At 47.5% G+C, this 9,293-nt stretch overlaps 1 pseudogene; it reads left to right on the top strand.

Annotated features, from left to right (window-relative positions):
- The first annotated feature begins 1,139 nt into the window (after positions 1 to 1,139).
- LOC149349024 (solute carrier family 60 member 1-like) lies at positions 1,140 to 5,545 on the top strand (annotated as a pseudogene).
- The last annotated feature ends 3,748 nt before the right edge of the window (positions 5,546 to 9,293 follow it).

The raw sequence follows: 9,293 nt of genomic DNA, 5'->3' as shown, positions 1-9,293 counted from the left end.
AGTCCCAAAGCGGCTCAGGCTATGAGGGACGGCGTAGTGAAGGGCTCCGGAAATTTCGTCCACCTGGGGCTCTTTAACGTGCACTGACGTCGCACAGTACACGGCCCTCTACAATTTCACCTTCATCGAAATTCAGCCGCCGCAGCTGGGATCGAACCCGCGTCTTTCGGGTCATTAGCCGAGCACCGTAACCACTGAGCCACCGCGGCGGGCGGGAAAGGAAATGGCGCAGTATCTGTATCACATATCTCAGTGGACACCTCATCCACGCCCTAAGGGAAGCGATAAAGCAGGGACTGAGAGAAAAAAGGAACCGGAATATCTCGGTTCACAACAAATTCAACCACCTGGGGATCATCAACCTGCACTGACATCACACAGTTGCGTTTCGCCTCAATCGAAACGCTGCAGCCGCGGTCGGGTCGTAACCCGGGTACTCCCGCTCAGTAGCCGAGAGCCCTAAACACTGAGCCACCACGGTGTGTTGGCCACTGCCAAAATTTGGCCGGGCCACCGCCGATATTTGATCTTGGCCGATTTGGACCAAGATCGATGTCCAACCATACTTGAGTGTGCCCGACACTATGGCAACCTCCAAATTTGACCCGGGTCGTTATCGAAAATTTGGCCTGGGCCACACACGAAAAAGTTCGCAGCTTTGAGATTTTCGCCATCTCATTGCTGTGGTGTCGCTTGTGGCATCACTGTTTACGTCACCGCAGTTCCGCACGTCACACATTGGTTTAAGTGAAATTAAACCTCGGCTAACTTTTTTTTCTATTGCCGTACTTCCACTCTCTGCAGTGCTCCTTGTTTGCTCTTGGTTAATGTCATACTTTCATCCCCTGCTCTGCCCCTCGATCACTTTTTATGCAGAGGGCAACGCTTAACACAGAATCAGGTGCCTACGAGCTGCACTTTTAAATAGCCATTTTGCAAATTACCGACGTCATCGCTGGTGCATGCAGACTGGGGAGAGTGAAGAGGAAAGTAGAGTGGCCAGTCAGAGCCGGCGGGCAGGGGGAAAGTAAAGAGGAGACTGACCACTTTGTGATTAGTGGTGAATTCAGCCAATCAACACAAATCGGTCATACAAACGGAACTGCACTTCTAGCACAGACCTCACTGCATCGATCAGAATGATCACCCGTAAATTTCTATTCTCTAAATCCAGCACGCAGTTTTTAGACCCAATAATTGACGAAAGTCAGCTAGAGAGGAAGCGGTCGGCCGCGAATCAACTGCAGAAGTCACATGCTGTGTCTCTTGTTACGACAATCAAAAACAATAAATCACTGGATGAACGATGGGATTGCCTCATGGACCAATGCAGTGATGTGCCGCATGGATGCGCACTTTTCTGAACCTTCAGTGTGCAACGGCCACGGCATCTCACCGATGTCCGTCGTGGCATTGGGTTCATGCAATTTAGGCTTAGCATTACCACAAGAGTTCTTGCGCGTAAGCGTTGCGGGTCTCTCCATTTTTCACTCTTTTTACGGTAACCATAAATGATCGAATGCGAGTCAATCTACAGGGAAAGCCGCAAGCGCCACAATGTTGCCGTTCAAATCAAGGAGTACTCACAATTTCGGAATCTTCAGAAGGCTCAAATATGTTGAAAGTATGGTGCAAATTGAATCAAATAGCAAACACTATTCGTGAGCTATCTGAAGCTTCCAATATTCGTGCATCCTTGGCTAAAAACTACACCAATCATTAGCACTGAACGAGGTGAGGTATACCCACAGACCCAAGAAAACAGAGAACATAGTTCCCCAAAGATGTTATTTTTGTCAAAAATTTGCATATGTACAGAAAAACTGCAACTTCTTCAAAGCATCACATTACAAATGCGAGTGTCATATGCACGAGAATAAATACACTGCTGAAAGCATTGCAAATGAAGCAAAACTTACAAGTAGACAGAGAAATGCTACACTCGTGCAAAAAAAAATTCTGCAACAGACTTTACCATTACTTTGGCGCCTGATGCAAAACTATAAAACCAGTATGGCAGTTTATCAAACAAAATGGCAAGTGACCGTACTGGAGGAAATCAAGAATCTTTTTCTGCCCCCATAACAGCCCTATTGTTTAGCACCATCATGTCTAACAAAGAATGAAAACTAAATGTTACAGCAACTTGAGGACTACCATTTCGTGTAAATTACAAATTGCTCCATACATGACATCATTGCAAATATTAACAACTAAAGATGAGATTTTTTTGTCATCAAATGTTTGTATTGACGCATCTGAGACACCAGTGACTTTTCAGCTTCTACAACAGCGTTTAGTGAAAGCCGTGGTCCACAAGGAGGAGGAGGATATAGAAGAGGAAAGGCAGGGAGGTTAACCGAAATAATAATCGGTTTGCTACCCTACACGTGGGGAAGGGGGTGAGGGGATAAAAAAAGAAAGAGAAAGGAGAGTAACAGAAAATTGAAGTCACTATAAAACGTCACTGTTAGTTAAAGTCACAGCCTATCGTGCAGGCCAGAAGTTCTCAAGAAGCGGAGCAGTGCCTTGCAGGCCTTCTCCGCCGACGACCGCCGCGGCCAGGGGCCGAGAATCTTCATTTCCGTGAAAGGGCGTGTATATAGGCGCTCCAGCGCACGGCTGAGAGACTGCCTTTCGGTGGTGTAGGCAGGGCAGTCACAAAGAATGTGGGTTATGGTCTCGTCTTGCCCGCAGATGGAACATGCAGGACTATCAGCCATACCGATTAAGAATGAGAAAATTTCAAAAAAAGATCTCTCCCTAATCTACACGTACGACACGTACAACACCCAGTTCGTATCCATCCTGGCCGTGGCGTTGAGCTGCTTCGCAGCGCTTATAGTCCCTCTTAGTGGAAGCCTACTGCTGGTGCATGTCATGATGTTCTTCGGCGGACTTGGTCTACTAGCATTTAGCACGGGTGAGTCGGACCCTTATCTTTTCGTGTAGAGGTCACCCTTCTGTGCCCATCGGTGCGTAAACTAAGAAACGGCAACGCGGATTACCTGAATGAACAAAGAGAGTATTGTTACTCATTGCACATTCTCTAACGGATTAATCTAATGAGGCCGACTAAGGATGGATTGCGGGTGGTGTAGTGCCTTCCTAACATATAGATTATGAGCGTCGAGAAGAAGTGGCAGAATATTTAGACGAGGAGATGGGAAGGGGGGGGGGGGGGGTTGATTGAGCATAGAGCTTGATGAAGAAACCCAGATGAAGATAATGCGAAAATCTACTTTGCAGTTGTCTTTGAACGGAGCGAAAGCAGGACTTCTTTCTCTCAGGTTTGTTTAGCGCATTGTTTTCTGTCGAACTTGAGTTAAAGTATACATACATGTCGCAGTGGGCCCACTAGTATGTTACCCTCCTTGAATATAGCCTTTTCTCCGGCCGTACTTTCTAATGTTTCTTGTTTTCGATTCATTTCGTCGTCTCACATTTGTCCCAGCTTCCTTTAAGATCAGCCTTGGGGGAATGATGTCACGATAGGCGTGGCATAAACATGCCGATGACGCCCCATACAGCCACAAATTCGACCAACACATATGCGACCCTACAAAACCCTGCGAGGAAGCCCTACGAATGACGGAGCACGACGATGAGTTTCACATGTGTGACAAGCATTCCCGGTGCTGCTTGCATCTTGGGAAAAGAATTGTGGTGTGGTTGGGCAAAAAATTGCCGGATCGTGACCCCCATGACACGGTCGGACTGGAAGCGGCTACTGTGGGCGGTCAGCTATGACGCCGCGTCCAAACCGGTCATCCCTATTATTGGTCATTGGCTTCAATATCTGCTATTTCATTCGTTCTCCCAACTGAGGTAACGGCCTAGTGAAGCGAAACCGAAATGAATCATTAGAAAATACTGGCCTTCATCGAGGCAAGAATAAGGGCGCCATACTTGAATGTATAAATTCTGAAAACTCACTGACAGCTAACACAAGGCTTCCAGGATTCAAGTAGACGTCAAAACTCTGCCAGAAAATGCTGCTAATCATAGCCCTGTTAAGCTCTGCATATTTTAAGCCAGAATGGAGCTCGAAATGCGCTCAACCTGCCGGTCTTCATCCGCGCAGGAAGCTCTGTTTCATAGTTTGTACAAACGCGTCTTGAAACCGAAGCACGATCTGGAGAAACAGGCAGGCTAATTATATTTTTTGCACTTTTGCAGCCTGCACTCTCCATTGAGGTTTGAATCTTTGCATGAATGAAAACAGCAGTAGTTTCTGCCTGCCGTTCTGCATATTTTAGACTGAAGCCACTTAAACTGCCACCGACACTGTCCATTCAGCGAATGAAAATTGTGGTTTGCTGGCGTGCAGGTCATGTTTTTCCTCGAAATCCCTACAAGAAAAATTTCCGTGACGTTAGCACTTAGGCTGCATTTTTTTTTACAGCAGAAGTGTGAGCAAACCTTATAGGATAGTGTACTGACTGTGTCTTTTTTCCTTTTGTTCTCTTTGGCTTCAGGCGCAAACGTATGGATCTTGAAGATGTGGCCCAAAAACTCTAGTCCTGCGCTGCAAGTTTTTAACTTGGCCTTCGGCATCGGCTGCCTCGCCGGTCCCATAATAGCGAGGCCATTCTTGTCTACGCAAGCCACCACCGCCAGCACAAATGCAACCATGTAGACGCCCAATGCCAAATGGAATGGCACAGACGACTTGCCCATAGAGCCTCTGGAATACCTCAATGCAACGGTCTTTGACGACGCTCCAACCTATAGCACAATTTACTATGCTTTTGGAATTGCTAGCGCTTTCCTGTTTCTCGTAGTAGCTTCTATGACGACTCTCTACTTCATCGACAACACCAACTTCAACATGCGGAGGACAAATGCTGCGAACGACGTTCCGAAGAGCTTTGAGGAGTCAGCGCAATACATACGCTTCGCTCGGATACTGCTAGCACTGCAGTCAGCCTTCATATGTGTCTTCGTTGCCCTGGAGGGCACAATGGCGCATATGCTGACTGCGTTCGCTGTAAAATGCGACCTGCACTTCTCGAAGCCTCTGGCCTCTCGTCTTGCGGCCGTTTACTTCGGTTGCTACGCCGCGAGTCGCCTGACTGCTGCTCTTGTCACTGTCAAGGTGTCCGCCTTCTCCGTGTTGGTCGCGTCCCAGGCCCTTCTAGTCGCAACAGCTGTTGTCCTGCTGGCGTGTGGTTCCAGCAGTGCTGCAGCATTGTGGGCCTGCAGTGCCCTAGCGGGGATCGCTGAGGGTCCTCAATCAGCATCAGTGACGGCCTGGGTTGGGAAGCACATCAACATCAGCAACAAGATGATGTCGATCCCGGTGGTCGCTGGAGTGCTTGGATCTCTGTCACCTCCTCTTCTGGTGGGCCGGTTCTTGGACAGCAGGCCGAACGTTTTCTTATACCTTTTTTTCACTGCCGTTATGCTGTCGCTAGTATTTTTCGTAAGCATGTGCTTGTATGTGCGAAGGAAACCTTTACTGTATGAGAAGAAGGAGCTAAGCACGAAGGTCGACGGTGAAAATCCTGACCAAACGCCTTACGTGCAGGCAGAGGAGCTTTGATAAGATAATTTTTCCTGAATAAAAAAAATTCTGACGATTACATTACTTTCTAATGCAAAATTTGAGCGCAGCTCATCAGCTGTTTCCGCTTTTGGATAGATTGAGGCGAAGAATTCGTGCAAGACATGTATGTACAATTACAGACAGCTTGTTATTTTTCACACGTATTCCTTTCTCCAGAAACACTCCGCTAACAGTTCTTGATTGTCATGAAGGAAGCTTTGTGGTCGGAAAAATAGACGGATATATGCTCGACTTGCTGCACCAATGTCTGGTTCTCAAAGACGAGGTCTATGCAAGTATTTCGCGAGGTTGTCACAGCCGTGGTAGGCGTGCGAGAGGCATGGGACGTTCTCCCGTATAAGTGGTCAGAAATTCCTGTTTGTCTTTATATCTGCCTTAAAGTACCCACCTACCCTAAAACCTTGGCAGGTGGCAGTTAATGGTTGATCGCGAGAGTTCGCTTCCCGTTGTCAGCGCTAACGCATGCATCCCACATCTCTCTCTCATCACCCCATGTACCTATAAGCGCGGTTCAGGCGTCCACTGACCCAGGGAGCCAGTTATGTGCATCTCCTTTCCATAAAATGATCAGAGTGTAAAACGTTGTCAGCGCCAACGCCAAGGAACGCAATGAACGTCGACGGCTATAGCCTCAGCGCCACGTTTCTGGCGAAACGTTGTCAACACCAACGCATGCAGCGCACATCTGTCACAATCGCCACGTAGCTTAAAGCACGATTAAGGTGTCCACTGTTCCAAGAAGGTAGTTATGCGGTTTTCTTCTTTTCCTTTGCTTTCCAAGCTTCCGCTCCATTGGTTTCGCAGCTTAAAGCGCGACTAAGGTGTCCACTGCTGGTTACAACGGACAACGGCGACGGCGACTCCACAAAACGCAGAAACGGGCGCCAAAGAGCTACTGTCTAAAAGGTCAGATTATTTCGTCAATAAAACAGGCGACCAACGAAGGTTGTTGCTCATGAGGCGGGTGCTGCTGAAAATTTGTTTTTGTTGTTATTTGGTATAGACGAATTTTGGTATACACGGTATTTGGTAGGAAGCGACACCGTCGGAGAATTTCGGCCCTCAGACGAAGTTATAGAGACGACGTCGGTGCACATTTCCATTACCCCGCAGTAGGAGAATGTGAATAGCATGCTATAAATGACTTGCATCTGACGTCACGGCTGCTATGAAGTAGACCGCACATATATTTTCCTGTATGCTTCCAAAGTGCTGGTAGCGATACACTTAGTGAATGCAGTGAATGCATATTTTCGCCTCCTTCCTGGCTCTTCAATATGTCGGTCGTTGAAACGTCGGTGGTAAGTGTGTTGTGAAGAACCAGAAAGCTTAGTTAGCTTAGGTCACCCGGCTACCGAGCCAGAGGCAGCTGTTATCCCGGGCGCGTTTCGATCGAAGCGATATGCATGGCGATCGTGTACTTTTCTAGGTCAGCATAGGTGAATTAAACCGGTGCGATCGTAGTTAATCTAGAGCTCTCCTCTACTGCGTCCCTTATAGTTGATGTGTTGCTTAGGGGCTGTCAAATCAGTATACCAGCGCCAATCTTTTGAAGCATGAAGGCAGATCACAGCCAGTGAACTTCCATCATCTGTATACGTCTATATTTTGGCTTCGTGAACTATCCACTTAACTGAGCAAGCGCAAATCATAAGCGACAATGAAAATCGATGAAAATGGACAGAGGGAGTTAGAAGTGCTTCACACTCGCCTCTCTCAAAATCTGCACTGGTATAGCTCTCCACAGTAACGCTATTGGAACAGACGGGCATATATTTCTTTGGTTTTTTTTGCCCATTTTTTGCGGTAACTCTGGAGATCCGTAGAAAATTCAGGTCACTGTCATGGCTCAAATTAGCGGCTCGGCGGAAAACACAATAGGACCGGAGACAAAAATGATATGGAGCGGTGGCCAGTCAGGAGATGAGAGTGTTCCGCTATTCCAGCGTAGCATAAAAGTGGTTCATTCGAAAATTTATTTGTCGAGCCACTAACAATAATATTAACGATTTGATTTGACATATTACGGGCCAGTGTGCCAATATTTTTTTGGCGGCTTGAGGCTACACAAAACCCAGAGTTGAGTTTCCCAACACGCAATATTCGTTCCTGCGCTGGAAAATTTCGTTAGTTAGCCTCTTGTTGTGAAACTTGTTGCAAGAAGATTTTTGTCGACGCTTTTATGATAAAGCGAATGAGTGTGTTTCATTAATGAAGGGCTGTGTCTTCCGGACTGGCGCAGCTGTTGTTTTAGGCTGGCGCAACTTATCCTTGTTAACCTGAAACTGCTACTGGTCGAAATGAAGCGAAAATAAAGTAATTTAAAGTAATTCAACGACCCTGTACTTGCAATTATGCGGCGTATAGAATCTGGAAGTACATATTTATGAGGCGTGGTGTTCTCTACGCCGTGTGCACAAGGAGAAGCATTGATAATGAAGCTATGAGAATAAGGTCCAATAGTTGGAAGGTACCGTAGCGAAACGTATGCGACAATTATTCTCACGCGTTATATTTATGTGTATTTGCACAAATATGCACAAACATGCGTACAGAAGAAAAAAAATGACAGCCGATTTGCACAGTTAATCAAATGCAAAGTAGGAGCGTTAGTATCGCTTGAGGGAGCGCGAGCAACACATGTCAGCTCCGTCCGAAGTCCTCAGCAAGAATCCCACGCCATCTGCAGAACGCCCGCTGACGCGCGCTACACGGCCGCAGCTGTGATACAGCCGTTCTCTCATTGGCTGCAACTAAGCTACTACGCCGCCTCCTCATTGGCTAAGCCACGTGACGCGTGCGTCGTCATCTGCTTATCTCTAGCGTTTCAAGGTCACAGGGCGGCTTCGGCACGACCCGGCGAAATCCGTGATTGCGCACACTAGTGCTGGCGCAGTAAAACAGCAACCCCATCCGTTTTGCTTCGTTCGGTAGGAAATAGAAACTCAGAAAGTCGCTTTTAATTGGTACTGGTTACAGTAGTCACTTGACTTGGATGACACGTTAAAACTTCTCATTCCAGTGAAAATAGTTCTTAAATGCAAGTGCTTGCATGTCTTACGTCACGCACTTTAGACTTGTCTCTTGGATTCCGGAAGTGTCGCTTGACCACGGATTTCAGTTTATTTCCACGCGTTGTCACCTGGAAAATGAAACAGCCGCTGCCCCCGTTCAGTGAAGCCTGTATATGGGAAAGCACTTCAAGCCGCTCATAAATTGCCCATATCTCAGCGCAGGCGAAAAGTGAACGACTGCACTCCACGTAAAACAGACACTGTAAGCAGCCGGGGCGTCCCGGCATTTAGCCGCTGTGTCTCTGCCTGAAGAACTGTTTTGTGGCAGGCTGCCCAAGTAGATGGCTGGCTGGCAACCTGGCCAGTGTCGCAGAGTCGCAGGTTTGCACACTTTCCACTGCCTACCGGGTTGTGGGCATACTGCCCACCGTGGCAGGTAGCAGTTCACTTAATGATTGATCGCGAGAAGTTGCTCGGGAAGGGTAACACGGGTCTCACAAGCCCCACCGCTGGGAGCACCTGCCATCGCAGGGCAGTGGAGCATCGCTCAACCGCTGCACTACTGCGCCTGGAGTGGTATGACTCCTCAGGGATCAACGATTGTAAAGTGGAGAATCTCCAATTAGGCATATATGTGAGCATTAGCATCGCTATCCTAACAACCTCCATAGGTGAGCAATGGATCCGAACACCGGAAAAAAAGTGAAAAC

The sequence above is a fragment of the Amblyomma mixtum genome, chromosome 4 (assembly GCF_055824585.1).
Source record: "Amblyomma mixtum isolate Tamu chromosome 4, ASM5582458v1, whole genome shotgun sequence".
NCBI lineage: Eukaryota > Metazoa > Arthropoda > Arachnida > Ixodida > Ixodidae > Amblyomma > Amblyomma mixtum.
The sequence above is the reverse complement of the archived record's forward strand: the minus strand, read 5'-3'. Positions and strand labels throughout refer to the sequence as shown.